The 23,117-nt window shown below is 38.2% G+C and overlaps 1 pseudogene; it reads left to right on the plus strand.

The window, feature by feature from the left end:
- Positions 1-22,518, plus strand: part of LOC149140379 (arabinosyltransferase RRA3-like) — a 108,954-nt pseudogene extending 86,436 nt beyond the window's left edge.
- Positions 22,519-23,117: the final 599 nt, after the last annotated feature.

The following is a 23,117-nucleotide window of genomic DNA, read 5'->3' on the forward strand; positions in this document are numbered from 1 at the left end:
CATTAATCACTCTAACCAGGCACTAACTATTTGATCTTTCATCAAAGATGCACATTGGTTAATATATTTGGGGTTTGGTCCCTTTTATTCCATTATAAACATGCTTGACTTGAAATCAATGTTTCTCCTTACCTAGTGGGAGTTTGACCAAGAATCATATATCAACAGCAATGTCTCAGAGAGCGTTATCCAACCAAACCATTTGCAAATTTGTTTGATCAAAATAATTTTGACAAATACTCAGTAAGATTTAGGCTATGATTTCATGTTCATATTGGTCTTTCTTCTTATTCTAAAGGAGTTTGACCAAACGTAGTATATTGTTTGAAATCTTTCAGAGAGGACTATACAACCAGACTTCCTACATACTCATTTTATCATCATGACTTAAACATCACTGATGTGTCAAAAAATTCTCAATGATCTTTGAAAGGCATCGTACCTACTTTATCATCCAAGGCCTCATACTTCCTTTGACATCAATAACAGACACTTGTTGTTATCAATGACAACACTATGCCCAACAGATGAATCACGCTCAGAGACACCAAATGGAGAACAAATCAAGATTTATGCCAATACATTCATAGGGTCCAACAACAATACAAATAAAGACAACATTCAAGCAAAGGATCAGCATAATCATGTGCATATCAGCAACACAAGTAGTATTAAAAGAGGAGTAAAGAATTAGCAAGATGATCACAAAAGCCAACCACAGCAAAGAAAGAAACTAGGATGAGTTTGATAGCGCTACTACATCGGGAATTCATTCTAATCCTCTCAAGGGATCTACAAGCAGTAGTGGAATAGGAGACAAGGATTAACAAAGAGATGAATATTTTCAAAGCGGAAAAACTTTAGAACAAATGCTTCATTAAGACAATCCCACTCAACCAAGTATCAAAATACATATTTTGGTCATTCTTTTTCATGTAAAAGATTTGGACATAGAGCAAGGGATTGCAGGCCCTATGCCAAGAATTATTATATCAAAGATAGAGGTTATTATCAGACTTCTAGAAACAAATATATGGGCAATCAAATCAAAAGCTACAACAACAAACAATATGAAACATCCTGCCATTATTAAGATTCAACACAAAATGGTACAAATGTCACAATGTTGGGCATATAACTCGTGATTGTGAATTGACATGAAATGGCTCCCTAAAAAATCCAAAGAAGAAGTTATTTCTACCAAGCATAAATGAAATATCTCAAAAGTTTGGAGAAGAAAACTAGAAGAGGCAGAGCCAACTTTGATTTCTCAAGGCTCAAATATGAATTGTTACGCAGAGATTATGCCTTCACCTTGCAAACTCAAAGCCAATTCCATCTCTGTTATTTTTGCAGTATACAAATGGCCAATACACAAACCCAGTCTTGTGGTAGAGTCCAAGGATATTTTTTATCAGAGGGTTGATGACCTTCGAGTTTACAGCATGGAAATACCAACAATTGATGAAGGTTATATTGAAGGAGTATATTATTTCTGAGGTTGATCGATCATGTGGGCATGTTCTTTTGCATTGAGAGGAGGTTAATCCTATCACACTCTAGTGATACATTATAGGATATTGGAAGAATGTATTGTGTGAAAATTTCAAGACACCAATGGAAGTGTATGCTACACCAAAAGATAAAGGTTATCCCGGATGAATATGTATGTTGGAAATACTGGGGGGGTGAATCAGTATTTAACTTAATTTTAATTAATTTTTTACTTTCATAGCATTAAATATCGTTAGCACAAATCAAATTAGATAATCAGCAACACATCACATCACATGAACAATACATTGAACAATACATAAGAAATTTTTGGGTGGAAACTCTTTTGGGAAAAAAACCACCGAACACTTTCTAATATAAATGATGAGTACATTGATTTATCAGCTCCAACTAAAGGGAAGCACCAACTCCCTAATACTTAGATAGAAAACATTCAGTTTTATCATGAAGCCCCAACTCCTTGAAAGGATGCTCCAACACCCTGGTTTTACTAGCTCCAAGTGGAAGGATGCTCCAACACCCTGCTAGCATCAATCTGTTGCCCTACCATCAACCTGCTACCTTGAAGTGTTCTCAAAATCCAACTTGAAGGAGACTTCAATCTCCACATTACACCACCCTACCACCCTGAAAATCAAGGATAAAAGAATAATGACTTGTGGGCTATCATACCAGGGATAATGACCCACTTACAATAGATTATATTCACTGGCAGATCCCTTCATTGTTGTCTCTACTCATATAACATAAATTTTTCCTATATTGATACATGCTCATATCATAGATTATATGAAATGGTGCTAAGATATGGGCTCAAACATGAACAAACAACCTTCAGGTCTGCCCCTTGAATTATGACATATTTGATCCAATTAAATGATGTTGTAGATCTGACATTTAACTTGCAATATGCAAAGATCCTCAATGAGATACAATTCAACAAAAAAAGACAGATTCTAGCTCATACTTCATATATCATCATGGTGCTTGCAATATGAATTTGAACACTATATATATGTCTCCTTGGTCACAGTATTGCTTCGGATATGACCAAAGTTCTTCCCTAGGAAATGCCCTCAATTAGCCCTTAACTTCTACTACAAATTTTAACCAAGATTACACTTATGATCAACCCTTCAATCTATGTTTTTATTTTGCCTTGACTAGGGACTAATTAGCCCTTAATCTACCTCTTTCAACAAAGATTACTATGGTCAAAACTGGCCTTTGAATAAGGTCCAAAACTAGCCCTTACATTGTGGTCTTTCTAGCCTTAAACTCACCCTTATTCTTATGACCGAAGCAATCCTAATGCACCCTTCCTCCTATGATTGGAACAAATCAAATGTGGCCCTTATCCTGCGACTTGATTGAGCCCTTTCTCAACAGACTTATATCATCTTTTACTGCATCATGAATATTTCTAAATTTGGCCATTTTTTGTGATCTATCTAGGCTTAAATTTGGCCTTCTTATGTAGCCAAGAAAGGGTTCCTTCTACGGCTTAACATAGGCCTATCTATCACTTAGATAGGCCCTTCTCTTTGTGATTTACAAAAGGTTATTACATCGCTACAGTCAGACCTCAGATGCCTTAGAAATGGCCTCAAGAGTGGGTGGAAATGTGTCTCATGGGGCCAAAATTTAGCTCATATATGGCTTCAAATTAGGCCTCAAAACTTGCCCTCACAATCCTATAATATACCCTTAATTATCCCATAAACAACCCTAATAGAACTTTGCCATATCTAGCAAATCACCATAAAAAATATGAAAATGTTGGGTGTGTGTTATATTCTTTCCACAACTAGTCGAGCGTAGTAGGGGGGTCACAAGGGGGGCGGCAACCCCCCTATCTGGGGGTTTGCAGGGGGAAAGACCTACCTATGGTTTTGTGCATGGGTTTTGCACATGGTTTTGGGCATGATGGTTTTCTTCCCATGGTATCTTGTAGATCTGGTCAAGGGAACTATAGTTATGTTCTAATTCAGGGTTAATGGATTGGGGTTTATGAATGCTTCGGCATGTATGTGTGTGTGTGTGTGTTGTAACATTGAAAGGAATATAATGAAAAATCAATCTGGTAGTCCTGGTTTTGGGATCCAGGGGAAATCTTTGTGTATTTGTTTTATATTCTTATCATTGTTTATTTTTTGTTTATATAATTCGTCTGCAAGTAATCTCTGTACAGGGTTAAAACCTACAGAAACAATAAAGACCAAATACCCTCAAAAACTCAACCCTACTCCAGATCATCGTGACTCCTCTTGGGCTCATAAAATTTCAAAGTGATTTACAAATTGATGATGCAAAGAAATGATAATTTTGGAGGGCAATCGAGTGCCCTATATATACATGAAGGAGGGGCATAAAAGGAGGATCGACCTACCCTTTAAACATGAAGATGACCTGACCTATAAGCGATAAATTAAATTCATAAATTTAATTTTTATGAGCTGACCTTAATTCCCCTTTTGACATAAGTTTCAAAACAACAAAAAGGGTGATATGGAGACCCTTTTTCAACTGCCAAAACTCATGATATTTTATCAAAAATCAACATAACCATTAATTTATTTTATGAATTTTTACTGCAAATTTTGGTCCAAGGAATCATTCAGATTTGGGCACCATGACCACACTTTTGGGGATTCAAATTTGAGAAGGCATATCTCCTCAACCATGAGGATTTACGTGATGTAACACATATGGAAGGAAAGAGCTCGATAAGAGTTATCCAACCATCACACCATTATGCACCATAACCTAATCTACTACATCCATAAACCTCGTTCAATGTTGGATGATGATGATGATCTTTGTTGAAGCTTCCATCAATAAATTCATATCTATTTCAATTTGCAGGATACTTGAGACAACCTTCAAACACTTGACAGCACTGAAAACTCTCCTTTGACATCAAAGACAACCCCACCACCACTATCAATGCCGAACTTGCATAACTTCTTCATAAAGTTGAAATAGACAAGGAGCTAATTATTGGTCTTACTAATTATAATGGGAAGGAGATGTTGGAAGTATGGTCTGACAACATCAAAAGAGTAGGGATTACCAGCTATATTTTTGTTGCATTGGATGATTCCATTGTAGAGTACTACAAATATAGGGTGTTCCATGTACATGAGATATCCAAACGACGTTATATCCAAAACTGTGGGAAAGGCAGGACACAACCATGTAGTTTCAAGCTTGAAATTCCATTTACTGAGAGAGTTTTTGCAGTTGGAGTACAATGTATTACTCTCTGATGTCTATATTGTCTATCTACATAACCCATTTAATTTTTCTTTACAGGAACCATGATGTTGAATACATGACAAGTGGACACTCATATATGACTACATATGGGTATGATGGTGTCTTCGATGATCCTTTGATGGGTTGGTCTTCTTAAGCACACAAAATGAGGATTTGGTTTTTTAATTCTGGGTTTTTCTACATTAAGCCTATTAGAAAATTATATATTATAGAGAAATGGAACACATAAAATATTGCAGAAACACAAACACAGAAAATGCATAAAACAAGAGAGACATAGATATACGTGGTTCACCCAATTTGGGATACGTCCATGGAAAAACAACCAGCCTTTCCTTCTACATTATCCAGCAAAATGAAGAGATACAACCGACAACATATCCACTGTAATTTCCTCTTCGTTCTCACACAATATCCTCTCTCTTTCTAGCTTAGAATACACATATACACAATTGCAATACAATTCCCTCATATATAGCCAGCGGTTTCCTTCTAGGGCAAAAAACTTTAAATTAAACATAGCTTTTATCATCTGATCATCCGCCCAATGAACATCTCAGATTGACTACGAAATTACAACATTTTACAAGGAAATTTTACATCTATTGTTTTTTTTAGCTTCGGAGGCACTGCCCCTGAATCCCCACTAGCTCCCAGACCCCCCAACCAGGGTGGATGGGGACCCCCCTCACATGGAGGGGTGTAAAATCTTCCTGGGGTATACATCTGGCTGAAACAAATACCTCTAAATAAAGAAGATAATTAGGCTCTGTTAGTGTCAGTCTTTCCAGCCTTCCTCCAGTGATCAAATATGCTCTTACAAGGTGGTCTCTGAGTGTCAAGGTCAAATTTTGTCATTTCAAAGAGTTTTCAAGCAAAATTTGGTCACTAGGCATTAGGTCTAGGGTTTGCTTTCACTCCTTCTAAAGTTGTCCAAATGTCAGTCCATGTCATCATTCAGCTGATTCTATCATCATTCATAGGGTTTTCATTATCATGTCAGTGTCTAATGAGTCATTTTACACCTTGTTCATGCTTCAGTTGCGCCTAGGTAAGGTCATTTCCCTCTCCTAGGGTTTTGAAGGCGATTTCTCGTGGACGGTCAAATCATTGGCAAAAATTGTATCCAGATGTTCATAAACCTTCCCCTATCCTTCATGTACCTTATCAAATGCTTCCCATCACTGAGATCCCGCAAATTCCTCATTTTTGCACAAACCCTAGTTTCTAGCTACAACCTGGCAATTTTCTAGGTTGGGCCTGTGTTTCGCCCTTTTGGACCCCTTCCCCTCGCTCAATCTCTGAGATTCCACTTTCCCCTGCTTTCTAACATCCCTCCCCACTCCCAAAAATTTCCCCAACAATTTAGAAGCCCCCTATCCCCTTCATTTCGCTCCATTTCGACAAAATTCATTGTTTCACACATCGGGACAAGTTGCACTCAAATGATGTTACAGAGCAATAAAAGATGAATTTTGGAAAAATGAGAGAGGTTTTTGTCCATAACATGCCAAAGAAGAAAAACCTCCTTCCCTTTTTGCACAGGTGTCATGGTTTTAGAGAAATGTCAAAATTGCAATCGCCAGATCCAAAGGCGGTTGGCCAAAGCACAAAAACGGAGAAAAAGGCCCGATCCCCTCCACATCTTGGCCGAGGCTTGCTTGAAGGAGCATGGCACTAAATATCTCAGCCCCAGCACAAATTCCAAGAAATTTTGAGCATTTTGGGTGATTTTTGGTTTTTAAGGCAAAAAACAGGTTTTTCCGCTTGACGGGTCTCACCCCCCGCGCGACCCTTTCACTTGGAAACTCTATTTTCAAAAAACTCAGCATTTATGGATTTGGCATGAAAATTTACACATGATCACCCATTTCCAAGAGATTTTATGAAGTTTTGGGCCTCCTGAAAGTCAAAAAACAAGCAAAATTTGACTTTCTGCCACATTTTTGACACACAGAAAGCAGTCTTGGGAGATTGCAATTTTGGAGGGGCAAATGACAACCAAATTCAGAAATTCCAGTTGGGTTGGAAAGTAGACTCACAGACCTTTTCAACAATCCTACTCTTGCCTCATTTGGACACCTTAAAGTGCCCCAAAAGTGATCTCAAAGGCGCGCGACCCGTCAGGATTTGGCGCGCGACCCGTCAGGCAAATTGCTCAGGATTTCAGCCTACAGCTCAGCAAAACGCAGTTTTGACTGTGTTTGACTTTTTGGAGTTGATTTTTATCCTTCTTGTTGTAAATGATGTAAATTTATGACACTTTTACACTTATGTATCTCTTCTGGAAGATTCATTCATGAGATAGGTGAAAATTAAATAAATGAATTGGTTTCCTAGTTTATAGAGGCAAGTTGTTTTGACTGCCTAGTTTTCAGTGCTTAGTTTAGAATTGGTTAAAACAGCTCCTAGAAGGATGAGATCTACCCCTAGAGGCAAGGAAAGGTGTTAGCTTGCCTATATTATGTATTTTCTTAGTCATTTTCAGGGGTTGGAAGGTTGGACTCTTGAGGGAGAAGCTCTTATTGTATTACTCACTGTATCTCTGCAATTTTTGGCAAAGGAAGACCAGGGTTTTGCAGTCCTTTTTGGGATTCTTGTGGTCACATGTATTGATGGTGTGTTTCTCTTTGTACTTGTAAGTGTGTTATGTGAATCATTTCCTTACTTTTCCTTCTGCAAATTAGGCAAATGAAGTGTTAAAGTAGAACTTATGACTGTCATGCTCTGCTTTTAAGTTTGCTTAATATCAATGTTTTCAATTGTTTAAGGGGAATTCAAGGTTATTGCTTGCTCTCCTTAACTCCTCATCGGTCATTCTCATCCATCCATCTCTATCAAAGGCATCAATACTGTTTCCTACCTCGCAAGTAGATAAACGTTGCTTCAGTCCATCTCCGTGAGCTTGTGAATACAACACTTCATTTGCATTTTACCCCAGTACATGTATCAAGTTCAGATCTGATTGTTGATAGTGGACAACGATCAGACACTTGAAAGGCTGAAATCATTCACCTGGCGACTCTAAATTAGTTTTGAGATCAGATCCAAAGACTCCACTGGAGGATGATCCTGACCAGCAGAAACATGAAAGGACAACATGGACAGATCAGGTATTCAAGTTGGAATTTCATCCAAGACATTTTGTTCTTTGTCATAAATTATTTCTTCTCTTTTCCCAAGAATGTCAAGAAGGCTTTGCAAAGTATACTATATTTGAGAAGAGATCCTCGGCCTGCAGTTGATTCTTTCCCTTTGAAGATTGTGAATACCAAAGATTTGCATGCCTTTGAGCTTGATCAGGTTCCTTTTTCCGAATTTTGTGATGACCATCTTCGAATTGATGAGCCCCAAGAAACCAAGACTGATTCCATACCTGCTATACATACCCCTACACCTTGTAAAATCCCAGATCGGTATAAACCTCTTATTTTACCTTCTGTTCTCCATCCTTTCCCCAAAAACTATGATCTATACTTGCCGAGGTTTGACGGTGAATGTAAGAATGTCAATGCCGAGCAACATGTGCAGAATGTTGAGACTTTTCTAGATCTTTTTGAAGTTGATGATGAAGATGTTAGTATAAGGCTTTTTGCTCTTTCTTTGCAAGCTAAAGTGAAGAGTTGGTTCAAAGCCCTGCCTGATGCGAGCATCTCAGATTTCCAGCAGTTTGTCAAAGTTTTTCTCGACAGGTGGATGATCGGGCAAAACCTTTTCTTGATTGTAGAAGAGTATAACCAGCTGAAAAGACTACCAGGGGAGACAGTACAACAATTTTCTGCGAGATTTAATCAAGTTTATTATTCGATGCCAGTTGATATAAGACCTTCTCCTAGATCTGCTCTCTTGCACTATCCGGGTGCCTTTGATCCGGAGATGGAGTTTCAACTGAGAGAAAGGGATATTGCAACACTTCACGAGATGCAAAACAGTGCAGTAAATGTAGAGGCGCATTTGCTGATCCGACGGGCAAGGTTGAAAGAAGAAGAGATGAAAAACATAGATCCGGCCGAATCAACATCTCTAGAGGTGAAGCTTGACAATTTGGTAAGTGCAGTAGAAGAGATGATGCAAAGGATCACCCCAAGGAATGATTATGATGTTCAATCCCATGGCTCATTGATTGAAGAAGAACAAGTTGTTGATCCAAAGCATTTTGTTTCTTATCCTAGTTGTCATATATCTGATAATGATTGTTTTGTAGATCACCTTGGCGAAGAAAGAACTGTTGATATGACCTGCATGCTTGATGATATGTTTTATACCGATGATTTTCCTCAGTATGATTAGTATGATGATGATTATGTTCTCCAAACAGAAGCTAATCTTGCAGAAAAATCAGCAGCTAGTTTGTGGGAGGAGGAAGTTCATTTTCAGCAGTTTGAAAACAATGTTCAGCCATCACATATCAGCTATGACAGTGATGAGGAAAGTGCAACAAAGTTTGAAGTAAGTGAAGGATCTTTACCTTTTTGTTTTGATTCATGTCATTTCATTAGAGACAACTTCCATGAACTTAGAAATCAGCTGTCAACAAGTCTTGATCTAGACCATCTTGAAGGCAATAAAAACCTTGTTCCAGACTTCTCATATTCAGATTTGCAGCCCCCAAATGCCATTGGTTGTCAAGTTGCAGATGAAGGCATGGAAGCTGACATATTTGATCAAATGATACAAGAAGGTTCCCTACCATTCTGTTTTGAATCATTTCAGTATTTGAAGGGAAATTTGCATAGTCCATCTTCAGTGAAGAATGAGCTGCATGTAGGCAATCATGTAATCAAAATGGAACCAATAGAAATGGGATTGCAGCAGTCTTTTCAAGTTTTTCATGATCCAATAGCTGAAGTTTTGGATGAGGTTTGCAGTCAAAGTTTTTCTCCATTGTCTATATGTGAGCCTGAAACATGTGCTGATATGAACTTGATCCGGCAGCTGGTTTCTTTGACATTTTCAGTAGAGGTCTCGTCACAAGGCTCAGATCAAAGTTTGCATTCATGGTATGAGGAGAAGAGAAATCCATTGGATGAGCTAAGTTCCAGTGTGCTTGAATTTCATGATCCTTATGCAGTGTTTTTGGAGGTGGATAGAGAATTCATATCATCCAACGGATCTGTTTCCAAGTTGTCATGGGAGTTGCCTTTCAGTGGTTCTCTCTTGTTGTTCATAAGTGAGCACTTGCGGAGAATTCGAACAGCAGATGGAATACTTACTTGGTTGCATTGGTTGTTTCATTTCACTTGATCAAGTGATGAATGAAACTGTTAGAGTAGGTTTTGATGAATAAGCTCCACTTTGAGCATCATTTTCAGTTTGTCGGTTGTGTTTAAGTATTGAGTCAGTTTTTAGTTGAGTGAGAGTCAATTTGTGTTGTCAAGTCATTTTTCAGTCATGCATTTCAACTTGAGTTTTTGACTCCATCGCCCAATGGATGAAGGCATTGTCTAGCTCTTACAGAGATTTGTTGTTCTTGGCACCTCCAAGGAGCTACCATCCCCATTGGAGCCAATGTTAGTGTCAGTCTTTCCAGCCTTCCTCCAGTGATCAAATATTCTCTTACAAGGTGGTCTCTGAGTGTCAAGGTCAAATTTTGTCATTTCAAAGAGTTTTCAAGCAAAATTTGGTCACTAGGCATTAGGTCTAGGGTTTGCTTTCACTCCTTCTAAAGTTGTCCAAATGTCAGTCCATGTCATCATTCAGCTGAGTCTATCATCATTCATAGGGTTGTCATTATCATGTCAGTGTCTAATGAGTCATTTTACACCTTGTTCATGCTTCAGTTGCGCCTAGGTAAGGTCATTTCCCTCTCCTAGGGTTTTGAAGGCGATTTCTCGTAGACGGTCAAATCATTGGAAAAACTTGTATCCAGATGTTCATACACCTTCCCCTATCCTTCATGTACCTTATCAAATGCTTCCCATCACTGAGATCCCGCAAATTCCTCATTTTTGCACAAACCCTAGTTTCTAGCTACAACCTGGCAATTTTCTAGGTTGGGCCTGTGTTTTGCCCTTTTGGACCCCTTCCCCTCGCTCAATCTCTGAGATTCCACTTTCCCCTGCTTTCTAACATCCCTCCCCACTCCCAAAAATTTCCCCAAGAATTTAGAAGCCCCCTATCCCCTTCATTTCGCTCCATTTCGACAAAATTCCTTGTTTCACAGATCGGGACAAGTCGCACTCAAATGATGTTCTAGAGCAATAAAAGATGAATTTTGGAAAACTGAGAGAGGTTTTTGTCCATAACATGCCAAAGAAGAAAAACCTCCCTCACTTTTTTCACAGGTGTCATGGTTTTAGAGAAATGTCAAAATTGCAATCGTCAGATCCAAAGGCGGTTAGCCAAAGCACAAAAACGGAGAAAAAGGCCCGATCCCTTCCACATCTTGGCCGAGGCTTCCTTGAAGGAGCATGGCACTAAATAGATCAGCCCCAGCACAAATTCCAAGAAATTTTGAGCATTTTGGGTGATTTTTGGTTTTTAAGGCAAAAAACAGGTTTTTCCGCTTGACGAGTCTCACCCCCCGCGCGACCCTTTCACTTGGAAACTCTATTTTCAAAAAACTCAGCATTTATGGATTTGGCATGAAAATTTACACATGCTCACCCATTTCCAAGAGATTTTATGAAGTTTTGGTCCTCCTAAAAGTCAAAAAGCAAGCAAAAATTGACTTTCTGCCACATTTTTGACACACAGAAAGCAGTCTTGGGAGATTGCAATTTTGGAGGGGCAAATGACAACCAAATTCAGAAATTCTAGTTTGGTTGGAAATTAGACTCATAGACCTTTCCAACAAGCCTACTCTTGCCTCATTTGGACACCTGAAAGTGCCCCAAAAGTGCTCTCAAAGGCGCGTGACCCGTCAGGCAAATTGCTCAGGATTTCAGCCTACAGCTCAGCAAAACGCAGTTTTGACTGTGTTTGACTTTTTGGAGGTTATTTTTATCCTTCTTGTTGTAAATGATGTAAATTTATGACACTTTTACACTTATGTATCTCTTCTGGAAGATTCATTCATGAGATAGGTGAAAATTAAATGAATGAATTGGTTTCCTAGTTTATAGAGGCAAGTTGTTTTGACTGCCTAGTTTTCAGTGCTTAGTTTAGAATTGGTTAAAAATAGCTCCTAGAAGGATGAGCTCGACCCCTAGAGGCAAGGAAAGGTGTTAGCTTGCCTATATTATGTATTTTCTTAGTCATTTTCAGGGGTTGGAAGGTTGGACTCTTGAGGGAGAAGCTCTTATTGTATTACTCACTGTATCTCTGCAATTTTTGGCAAAGGAAGACCAGGGTTTTGCAGTCCTTTTTGGGATTCTTGTGGTCACATGTATTGATGGTGTGTTTCTCTTTGTACTTGTAAGTGTGTTATGTGAATCATTTCCTTACTTTTCCTTCTGCAAATTAGGCAAATGAAGTGTTAAAGTAGAACTCATGACTGTCATGCTCTGCTTTTAAGTTTGCTTAATATCAATGTTTTCAATTGTTTAAGGGGAATTCAAGGTTATTGCTTGCTCTCCTTAACTCCTCATCGGTCATTCTCATCCATCCATCTCTATCAAAGGCATCAATACTGTTTCCTACCTCGCAAGTAGATAAACGTTGCTTCAGTCCATCTCCGTGAGCTTGTGAATACAACACTTCATTTGCATTTTACCCCAGTACATGTATCAAGTTCAGATCTGATTGTTGATAGTGGAAAACGATCAGACACTTGAAAGGCTGAAATCATTCACCTGGCGACTCTAAATTAGTTTTGAGATCAGATCCAAAGACTCCACTGGAGGATGATCCTGACCAGCAGAAACATGAAAGGACAACATGGACAGATCAGGTATTCAAGTTGGAATTTCATCCAAGACATTTTGTTCTTTGTCATAAATTATTTCTTCTCTTTTCCCAAGAATGTCAAGAAGGCTTTGCAAAGTATACTGTATTTGAGAAGAGATCCTCGGCCTACAGTTGATTCTTTCCCTTTGAAGATTGTGAATACCAAAGATTTGCATGCCTTTGAGCTTGATCAGGTTCCTTTTTCCGAATTTTGTGATGACCATCTTCGAATTGATGAGCCCCAAGAAACCAAGACTGATTCCATACCTACTGTACATACCCCTACACCTTGTAAAATCCCAGATCGGTATAAACCTCTTATTTTACCTTTTGTTCTCCATCCTTTCCCCAAAAACTATGATCTATACTTGCCGAGGTTTGACGGTGAATGTAAGAATGTCAATGCCGAGCAACATGTGCAGAATGTTGAGACTTTTCTAGATCTTTTTGAAGTTGATGATGAAGATGTTAGTATAAGGCTTTTTGCTCTTTCTTTGCAAGCTAAAGTGAAGAGTTGGTTCAAAGCCCTGCCTGATGCGAGCATCTCAGATTTCCAGCAGTTTGTCAACGTTTTTCTCGACAGGTGGATGATCGGGCAAAACCTTTTCTTGATTGTAGAAGAGTATAACCAGCTGAAAAGACTACCAGGGGAGACAGTACAACAATTTTCTGCCAGATTTAATCAAGTTTATTATTCGATGCCAGTTGATATAGGACCTTCTCCTAGATCTGCTCTCTTGCACTATCTGGGTGCCTTTGATCCGGAGATGGAGTTTCAACTGAGAGAAAGGGATATTGCAACACTTCACGAGATGCAAAATAGTGCAGTAAATGTAGAGGCGCATCTGCTGATCCGACGAGCAAGGTTGAAAGAAGAAGAGATGAAAAACATAGATCCGGCCGAATCAACATCTCTAGAGGTGAAGCTTGACAATTTGGTAAGTGCAGTAGAAGAGATGATGCAAAGGATCACCCCAAGGAATGATTATGATGTTCAATCCCATGGCTCGTTGATTGAAGAAGAACAAGTTGCTGATCCAAAGCATTTTGTTTCTTATCCTAGTTGTCATAGATCTGATAATGATTGTTTTGTAGATCACCTTGGCGAAGAAAGAACTGTTGATATGACCTGCATGCTTGATGATATGTTTTATACCGATGATTTGCCTCAGTATGATCAGTATGATGATGATTATGTTCTCCAAACATAAGCTAATATTGCAGACAAATCAGCAGCTAGTTTGTGGGAGGAGGAAGTTCATTTTCAACAGTTTGAAAACAATGTTCAGCCATCACATATCAGCTATGACAGTGATGAGGAAAGTGCAGCAAAGTTTGAAGTAAGTGAAGGATCTTTACCTTTTTGTTTTGATTCATGTCAGTTCATTAGAGACAACTTCCATGAACTTAGAAATCAGTTGTCAACAAGTCTTGATCTAGACCATCTTGAAGGCAATAAAAACCTTGTTCCAGACTTCTCATATTCAGATTTGCAGCCCCCAAATGCCATTGGTTGTCAAGTTGCAGATGAAGGCATGGAAGCTGACATATTTGATCAAATGATACAAGAAGGTTCCCTACCATTCTGTTTTGAATCATTTCAGTATTTGAAGGGAAATTTGCATAGTCCATCTTCAGTGAAGAATGAGCAGCATGTAGGCAATCATGTAATCACAATGGAACCAATAGAAATGGGATTGCAACAGTCTTTTCAAGCTTTTCATGATCCAATAGCTGAAGTTTTGGATGAGGTTTGCAGTCAAAGTTTTTCTCCATTGTCTATATGTGAGCCTGAAACATGTGCTGATATGAACTTGATCCGGCAGCCGGTTTCTTTGTCATTTTCAGCAGAGGTCTCGTCACAAGGCTCAGATCAAAGTTTTCATTCATGGTATGAGGAGAAGAGAAATCCATTGGATGAGCTAAGTTCCAGTGTGCTTGAATTTCATGATCCTTATGCAGTGTTTTTGGAGGCGGATAGAGAATTCATATCATCCAACGGATCTATTTCCAAGTTGTCATGGGAGTTGCCTTTCAGTAGTTCTCTCTTGTTGTTCATAAGTGAGCACTTGCGGAGAATTCGAACAGCAGATGGAATACTTACTTGGTTGCATTGGTTGTTTCATTTCACTTGATCAAGTGATGAATGAAACTGTTAGAGTAGGTTTTGATGAATAAGCTCCACTTTGAGCATCATTTTCAGTTTGTCGGTTGTGTTTAAGTATTGAGTCAGTTTTTAGTTGAGTGAGAGTCAATTTGTGTTTTCAAGTCGTTTTTCAGTCATGCATTTCAACTTGAGTTTTTGACTCCATCGCCCAATGGATGAAGGCACTGTCTAGCTCTTACAGAGATCTGTTGTTCTTGGCACTCCAAGGAGCTACCATCCCCATTGGAGCCAATGTTAGTGTCAGTCTTTCCAACCTTCCTCCAGTGATCAAATATTCTCTTACAAGGTGGTCTCTGAGTGTCAAGGTCAAATTTTGTCATTTCAAAGAGTTTTCAAGCAAAATTTGGTCACTAGGCATTAGGTCTAGGGTTTGCTTTCACTCCTTCTAAAGTTGTCCAAATGTCAGTCCATGTCATCATTCAGCTGAGTCTATCATCATTCATAGGGTTGTCATTATCATGTCAGTGTCTAATGAGTCATTTTACACCTTGTTCATGCTTCAGTTGCGCCTAGGTAAGGTCATTTCCCTCTCCTAGGGTTTTGAAGGCGATTTCTCGTGGATGGTCAAATCATTGGCAAAACTTGTATCCAGATGTTCATACACCTTCCCCTATCCTTCATGTACCTTATCAAATGCTTCCCATCACTGAGATCCTGCAAATTCCTCATTTTTGCACAAACCCTAGTTTCTAGCTACAACTTGGCAATTTTCTAGGTTGGGCCTGTGTTTTGCCCTTTTGGACCCCTTCCCCTCGCTCAATCTCTAAGATTCTACTTTCCCCTGTTTTCTAACATCCCTCCCTACTCCCAAAAATTTCCCCAAGAATTTAGAAGCCCCCTATCCCCTTCATTTCGCTCCATTTCGACAAAATTCCTTGTTTCACACATCGGGACAAGTCGCACTCAAATGATGTTCCAGAGCAATAAAAGATGAATTTTGGAAAACTGAGAGAGGTTTTTGTCCATAACATGCCAAAGAAGAAAAACCTCCTTCACTTTTTGCACAGGTGTCATGGTTTTAGAGAAATGTCAAAATTGCAATCGTCAGATCCAAAGGCGGTTGGCCAAAGCACAAAAACGGAAAAAAAGGCCCGATCCCCTCCACATCTTGGCCAAGGCTTCCTTGAAGGATCATGGCACTAAATAGCTCATCCCCAGCACAAATTCCAAGAAATTTTGAGCATTTTGGGTTATTTTTGGTTTTTAAGGCAAAAAACAGGTTTTTCCGCTTGACGGGTCTCACCCCCCGTGCGACCCTTTCACTTGGCAACTCTATTTTCAAAAAACTTAGCATTTATGGATTTGGCATGAAAATTTACACGTGCTCACCCATTTCCAAGAGATTTTATGAAGTTTTGGGCCTCCTAAAAGTCAAAAAACAAGCAAACATTGACTTTCTGCCACATTTTTGACACACGGAAAGCAGTCTTGGGAGATTGCAATTTTGGAGGGGCAAATGAAAACCAAATTTAGAAATTCTAGTTGGGTGGGAAATTAGACGCACAGACCTTTCCAACAAGCCTACTCTTGCCTCATTTGGACACCTGAAAGTGCCCCAAATGTGCTCACAAAGGCGCGCGACCCGTCAAGATTTGGCGCTTGACCCGTCAGGCAAATTGCTCAGGATTTCAGCCTACAGCTCAGCAAAACGCAGTTTTGACTGTGTTTGACTTTTTGGATTTGATTTTTGTCCTTCTTGTTGTAAATGATGTAAATTTATGACACTTTTACACTTATGTATCTCTTCTAGAAGATTCATTCATGAGATAGGTGAAAATTAAATGAATGAATTGGTTTCCTAGTTTATAGAGGCAAGTTGTTTTGACTGCCTAGTTTTCAGTGCTTAGTTTAGAATTGGTTAAAACAGCTCCTAGAAGGATGAGCTCGACCCCTAGAGGCAAGGAAAGGTGTTAGCTTGCCTATATTATGTATTTTCTTAGTCATTTTCAGGGGTTGGAAGGTTGGACTCTTGAGGGAGAAGCTCTTACTGTATTACTCACTGTATCTCTGCAATTTTTGTCAAAGGAAGACCAGGGTTTTGCAGTCCTTTTTGGGATTCTTGTGGTCACATGTATTGATGGTGTGTTTCTCTTTGTACTTGTAAGTGTGTTATGTGAATCATTTCCTTACTTTTCCTTCTGCAAATCAGGCAAATGAAGTGTTAAAGTAGAACTCATGACTGTCATGCTCTGCTTTTAAGTTTGCTTAATATCAATGTTTTCAACTGTTTAAGGGGAATTCAAGGTTATTGCTTGCTCTCCTTAACTCCTCGTCGGTCATTCTCATCCATCCATCTCTATCAAAGGCATCAATACTGTTTCCTACCTCGCCCCAAAGAACCCCCTGCGAAAATTGTGTCCAATCCCCGCACCTAAAATTGCCATTTCCCCAATTTTCCACCAAAAACCCTAAAAATCCCAAATCAACCCTTTTGATCAGTCTACTAGCCTAAAATCAGTGTTACCCTATTGGTTATCTCGCCCATTGAAGATCTTTATCGAGATAGACCGGAGAGGGCCCTCTCCTGCCCCGTAGGGCTAGCTACGAGGCTAAGTGGTTTGATGTTGCCTTGAGGTTTACCTTTCTCAGCCTGAGGTGAAATTTCAAGCACTAACAGGCTCCACACCTAATAATTTCCCACTTGGAGACTAATTATAACAACTCCGCCACTGCTTCATTTGCTGGACAATGACTCCACTTTGGACCTGATGTTTCTCATCTTCATCATCATACTTGAAGACCAATTGAAACTGATCAGAATCTTAGTTTCTCCTTGGTTACAACTTTTGTTAACATATCTGCAGGATTTTGACTAGTGTGTATCTTTTCTATCTTCAACTGTCCATCTTCCAACACTGACCATATGAAGTGGCACTTTAGTTGTATATGTTTAGTCTTGGAATGAAATGATGAGTTCTTTGCAATATGAATGACACTCTGGTTGTCATTGTATAACCTGCCCAACTTCTACTTCTTACTAGCCTTTGTAACCAAATCATTTCTTTATTAGCCTTTGTAGCAACAACATACTCTACTTCCGTCGTTGAGAGTGCAACAACACTCTGTAATTTTGGAACCCAACTAACAGTTGTTCCACCTACAGTAAACATATACCCTGTGGTGCTCCTCCTGTTATCTCTATCACCTGCCATATTTGCATCAGCATATCTCTGTAGAGCAATGTTTGAACCACCAAAGCATAATGTTTGAACCTCTCAAATACCTAAAAATCCACTTCACTGCCATCCAATGTTATTTTCCTGGATTGTTCATGTACTTGATTACAGCTCCCACTGCGTGTGCAATATCAGGCCTTGTGTATACCATTGCATACATTAAGCTTCCAAATGCTGATGCATATGGAACTTTAGACATATAATCCATCTCTTTCTGAGTCTTAGGACACATATCCTTACTTAGTTTGAAATGGCTAGCCAAAGGTGTACTAACAGGTTTTTAATTCTGCATATTAAATATTTTTCAACACCTTTTGTATGTACTCACTTTGAGACAATGTTAATTTGCGATGTTTCTTTTCTCTACTTATTCTCATACCAAGGATTTATTTTGCAGCACCCAAATCCTTCATTGCTAATGAGTTTGTCAATTTTCTTTTGAGCACGTTTATTTCTTTCATGTTAGAACCTACAACAAGAATGTCATCTACATACAATAACAATATAATATAATTGCCATCATTTTTCCTTTTCAGATAAACCCAACGATCATAGCGACATCTAGTATAACCTTGTTCAGACATAAACCTATCAAATTTTAGATACCACTGGCTTGGAGCCTATTTTAAGCCATACAAGCTCTTCTTCAACCTGCACACTAGTTTCCCCTTCCCTTTGACCTTATATCCTTGTGGTTGTTGCATATATATCTCTTCCTCTAATGCATCTACAAAATGTAATTTCTTTCTATTAATGAAATTACAAATTTTTCCATGGGAAAAATATATATATATATATCTCTCTTCCTCCAAATCCCCATGGAGAAAGGTCGTCTTTACATCTAACTGCTCAAGATGCAAATCTTCTGTTTCTACTAGACTTAAAATAGTTCTGATTGAAGCCATTTTAACAATAGGATAAAATATCTCAACAAATTCTATACCTTTTTTCTGTGCAAACCCCTTCACCACAAGTATAGCTTTATACATTTTTCTACCTCCATCTTCTTCCTTCAACCTGTAAACCCATTTATTTAGCAATGTTGTTTTACATCCAGGCAACCTGACTATGTCCCAAGTCTGGTTATGTTCCAAGGAGTCCATCTCTTCTTTCATGGCTAGCTCCCACTTCTTCCTAGTTTCTACATGCACTGGTTCTTCATAACATTCTGGTTCACCAGAATCAGCCAACAATACATAATATAATAAAGGAGACTATCATTTAGGGGTCCACTTATCCTGGTAAATATTTTAACACCACTTTCAGGTGTTTGAGGTGCATGTTGTTGTTGTGGTTATTTTTGTTTTTGTTGTTCTGGCTTTTGATCATTATGATTTTCAGGCACCCTTACTTTTTCTGTGATCTCATCAAGCACTGGTGTATTCTTTGTTTTCTTTTTCCTATTTCTTTTCCTGCATCTGATTCTTATACAAAACGTTTTCATTGAATATGACATCCCTTCTCCTAATGATTTTGTGATTTTCATAATCATATAAATGATAACCAAAATCATTAACACCATATCCAATAAAGGTACATTTCTTTGATTTTGCCTCAAGTTTTGTTCTATTTTCTTTATTAATGTGGACAAAGGCTTCACAACCAAATGTATTTAAAAATGAGTAGTTTACCTTTTTACCTGTCCAGGCCTCCTCTGGAATACCTCTATCCAGGGAACTTCAAGGCCCTATGTTTATTAGATAAACAACAATATCTACAACATCTACCCAAAATTGTAAAGACAATCATGCATGCAATCTCATGCACCTTCCACACTCCATGATTGTCTTGTTCATCCTTTCTGACACACCATTTACTTGTGGTGTTCCTGGAACTGTCTTCTCTTTGCGAATTCCATGCTCTGGACAGTACTTATCAAACTCTTTGCTACAATATTCACCTCCATTTTCTGATCTAAGACACTTCAACCTTTTTCCAGTCTCATTTTCAACCAAATCTTTCCATTTCTTGAAATATCAAATACATCAGATTTATTTTGAATACAATAAATCCAGGTTTTTCTAGTTGCATCATCAATAGAAGTAACATAATAACAAGATCCACCAAGAGATGATACATGAGCAGGTCCCTATACATCTATATGCACAAGCTCTAAATTTTCGCTCTTCTTTTATTTCCCAACTCTTAAGAATCTGACTCTCTTTTGTTTTCCATAAACACAATTCTCACAGAATTCCAAATCAACATGCTTCAAACCTAGAAACAGATTTCTTGATTGAATAATCTTCATCCCCTTCTCACTCATGTGCAAGAGCTTATGATGCCACTATGTTGTATATGCTCCTGTAGAGGTTAAAGCATTAACAGAATTAGAAATACCATTGCATAAATACAATGTACCAACCTTTTCTCCTTTTTCTATTACCAAGGCTCCTTTAGTGACCTTCCAAGTTTTATCTATAAAATTAGTTACATAGCCTTCACCTCCCAACTACCCTGTTAAAATTATATTTTTCTTCAGATTTGGTACATGCCTTACTTTCTTCAATAGCCATTGGTTTCCATTCTGATGTTTTATGAAAACTTTACCCATTCCAATGAATTTACAGGGTTTATCATCACCCAAACGAACCTGTCCAAAATATCCTTAAACATAATCATGAAATGTTTCCTATCACGTGTGGCATGGAATGAGGCCCTTGAATCTACCGCCCAGGTGTCAATAATATTTTCTAATGAAAGAATCAAAGCATCTTGCAACACATCACTTGTCACATTCACGTAATGATTGTTTTCTTGTTGCATGTCTCCTTCTTTTCCCTTCTGAGACTTACAATCTTTCTTCAGGTGTCCTTTCTTCCCGCATTTCTAGCACATTGTCCCCAATTTGGACTTGGATCTTCCTTTCCTTGACTTACTGTGATATCATGGGCTCTTTCTTCTTTCCATTTTTCTTCCCCTAGTCTTTGTTGTCAAAGCATTACCTGATGTGTCACCAGAGATTTTTTGTCGCATTTCCTCACTAATAATTGCACCCACAACATCATCAAACTTTAAAGTACTAGATCCAGAGACAGAGTTACTAATGGCCATAACTAAACCATTCCAACTTTCTGGAAATAAACACACAAAAAAAAAAGCAAAGCCCTAACTTAATCATCAAAATTTACCCCTACTGAACTTAACTGACTGGTAACCATATTAAATTCATTTAAATGATCAACAACGAATCCACCTTCTGACATATTCATATTAAATAAACATTTCATAATAAATACCTTATTAGAGGCCGAGGGTTTTTCATATAGTTTGGCTAATGCCGAAATTAAACCCTCTATTGTCATTTCCTTTGAAATATTAAAGGCTACCAATGCCACTAGGCACAGCCTTATTGTTCCAAGTGCCTTTCTGTTGAGAATATCCCCTTTTGTGTTTGTCGTTCCAAGTGCCTTTCTGTTGAGAATATCCCATTTTTTGTTTGTCATACTCGTCGGCTTCTTTGTTTTTCTGCTCAATGGTATGTACATATACTTTTTATACATATAATCTTCCGTCTGCATCTTCCACAGCTGGTAGTTTTTGTCGTTAAATTTTTCGGCCCTAAACCTACCATCTTCTGTCATTGCTCCCACTCGAACCAGGAACCCTTCTCTCTTGCGAGTTTATCAGCCAAATAGACCTTTGTCTTTGATACCAGTTGTTAGAAAATTATATTCTATAGAGAAATGCAACATATAAAATATGGCAGAAACACAATCACAGAAAATGCATAAAACAAGAGAGACACAAATATGCACAATTCACCCAATTTGGGCTACGTCCATGGAGAAATAGCCAGTCCTTCCTTTTATATTATCCTGCAAAATAAAGAGATACAACCTACAACATATCCGTTGCAATTTCCTCTTTTCTCTCAAACAATCTCCTCTCTCTTTCTCGCTTAGAATACACATATACACAACCGCAAAACAATTCCCTCATATATAGCGAGGGGTTGCCTTCTAGGGAAAAAAACCCTAAATTAAACATAACTTCTACCACCAAATCACCTGCCTAATGAACGAATCAAATTGACTACAAAATTACAACATTTTACAAGGCAATTTTACATCTATTTTTTGGCTTTGGGAGAGTTGCCCCTGCGGAAAAACCCCCTCGCATGGAGAGGTATACAGTCTTCCTGGTATACATCTGGCTAAAACAAAGACCTTCGATTAAAGAAGATAATCAGGCTCCACACCCAACAGGGCCTACCTTTCCTTCAACCATGCTTTTGGATCAGGTTGTAGATCGACTTGCCAAGGAGAAGGCTTCGAGTCAAGCAATCTTTAATGAGTTGTTTTTTTCCCTCTCTCATTCAAGTTATGAAGGGATTCATGCCTAAAAGTGAGCAATGGATTATTATCTATTTTTAATACAAAATCATTGTTTATAAAATTAAAAGAGGAGACAGAAATACCTTGTTATAAACTATTCATTATCCATATCAATTATCATTTGAATAAGCTTACTAAAATCAAGGTCATTATCAAGTATTATGTTCATTAAAAAAAGGAATCTCTTAAAAAAATTCCTGATGGTCCTGATTGGTGATGAATGAGCAAGGTTTTGTTGGAATTTAAGCAACACAAGAAGATTTGTATTCTCAAATTTTATTACCCCCTTTTCGGCAATCTCTAGTTCCCACAGTAAAGTGGAAAGTCCATTATATTTTTTGTTGTATAGGTCATCAAACAAGGAGACTACAAGGATATTTTAAGTCTTAACAAAATTATAACATATTTCCCCCATAAGCAAGGCTGAGGTTGACATTGTTACTGACAGGTGTGCTTTGAGTAGTGACAAAGGCAAGAGACTATTTCTCCCATGCAGAGTACAATTCTATGAGGATCAAAATACATTGTAATTGGTTAATTAGTTTATAAACAATAAGTGGATGTAATTATCTTATCCAATTCCTTTTGATGAGGCTAAGTTGTGGAAGGGTGAAATGGAAATGAGTTGAAAAGTCAAAGTTAGTTGTGGTTCAAAAACATTAGTGCTCTAATGGACGGTGTTGGATGTGAAAAATGTCGGATGTGGGAAAAGTTTTAAATCATTGATTTTTGAACAACTAGGGTTGATAAATATCTAGATAAAAGAATGCTCAAGGGCTGGATAGAAACATATAATCCCTGGACATATGATGATGA

The sequence above is a fragment of the Pinus tabuliformis genome, chromosome X, assembly GCF_031772625.1.
Source record: "Pinus tabuliformis cultivar Carrire ecotype Pingquan chromosome X, CPIR1, whole genome shotgun sequence".
NCBI lineage: Eukaryota > Viridiplantae > Streptophyta > Pinopsida > Pinales > Pinaceae > Pinus > Pinus tabuliformis.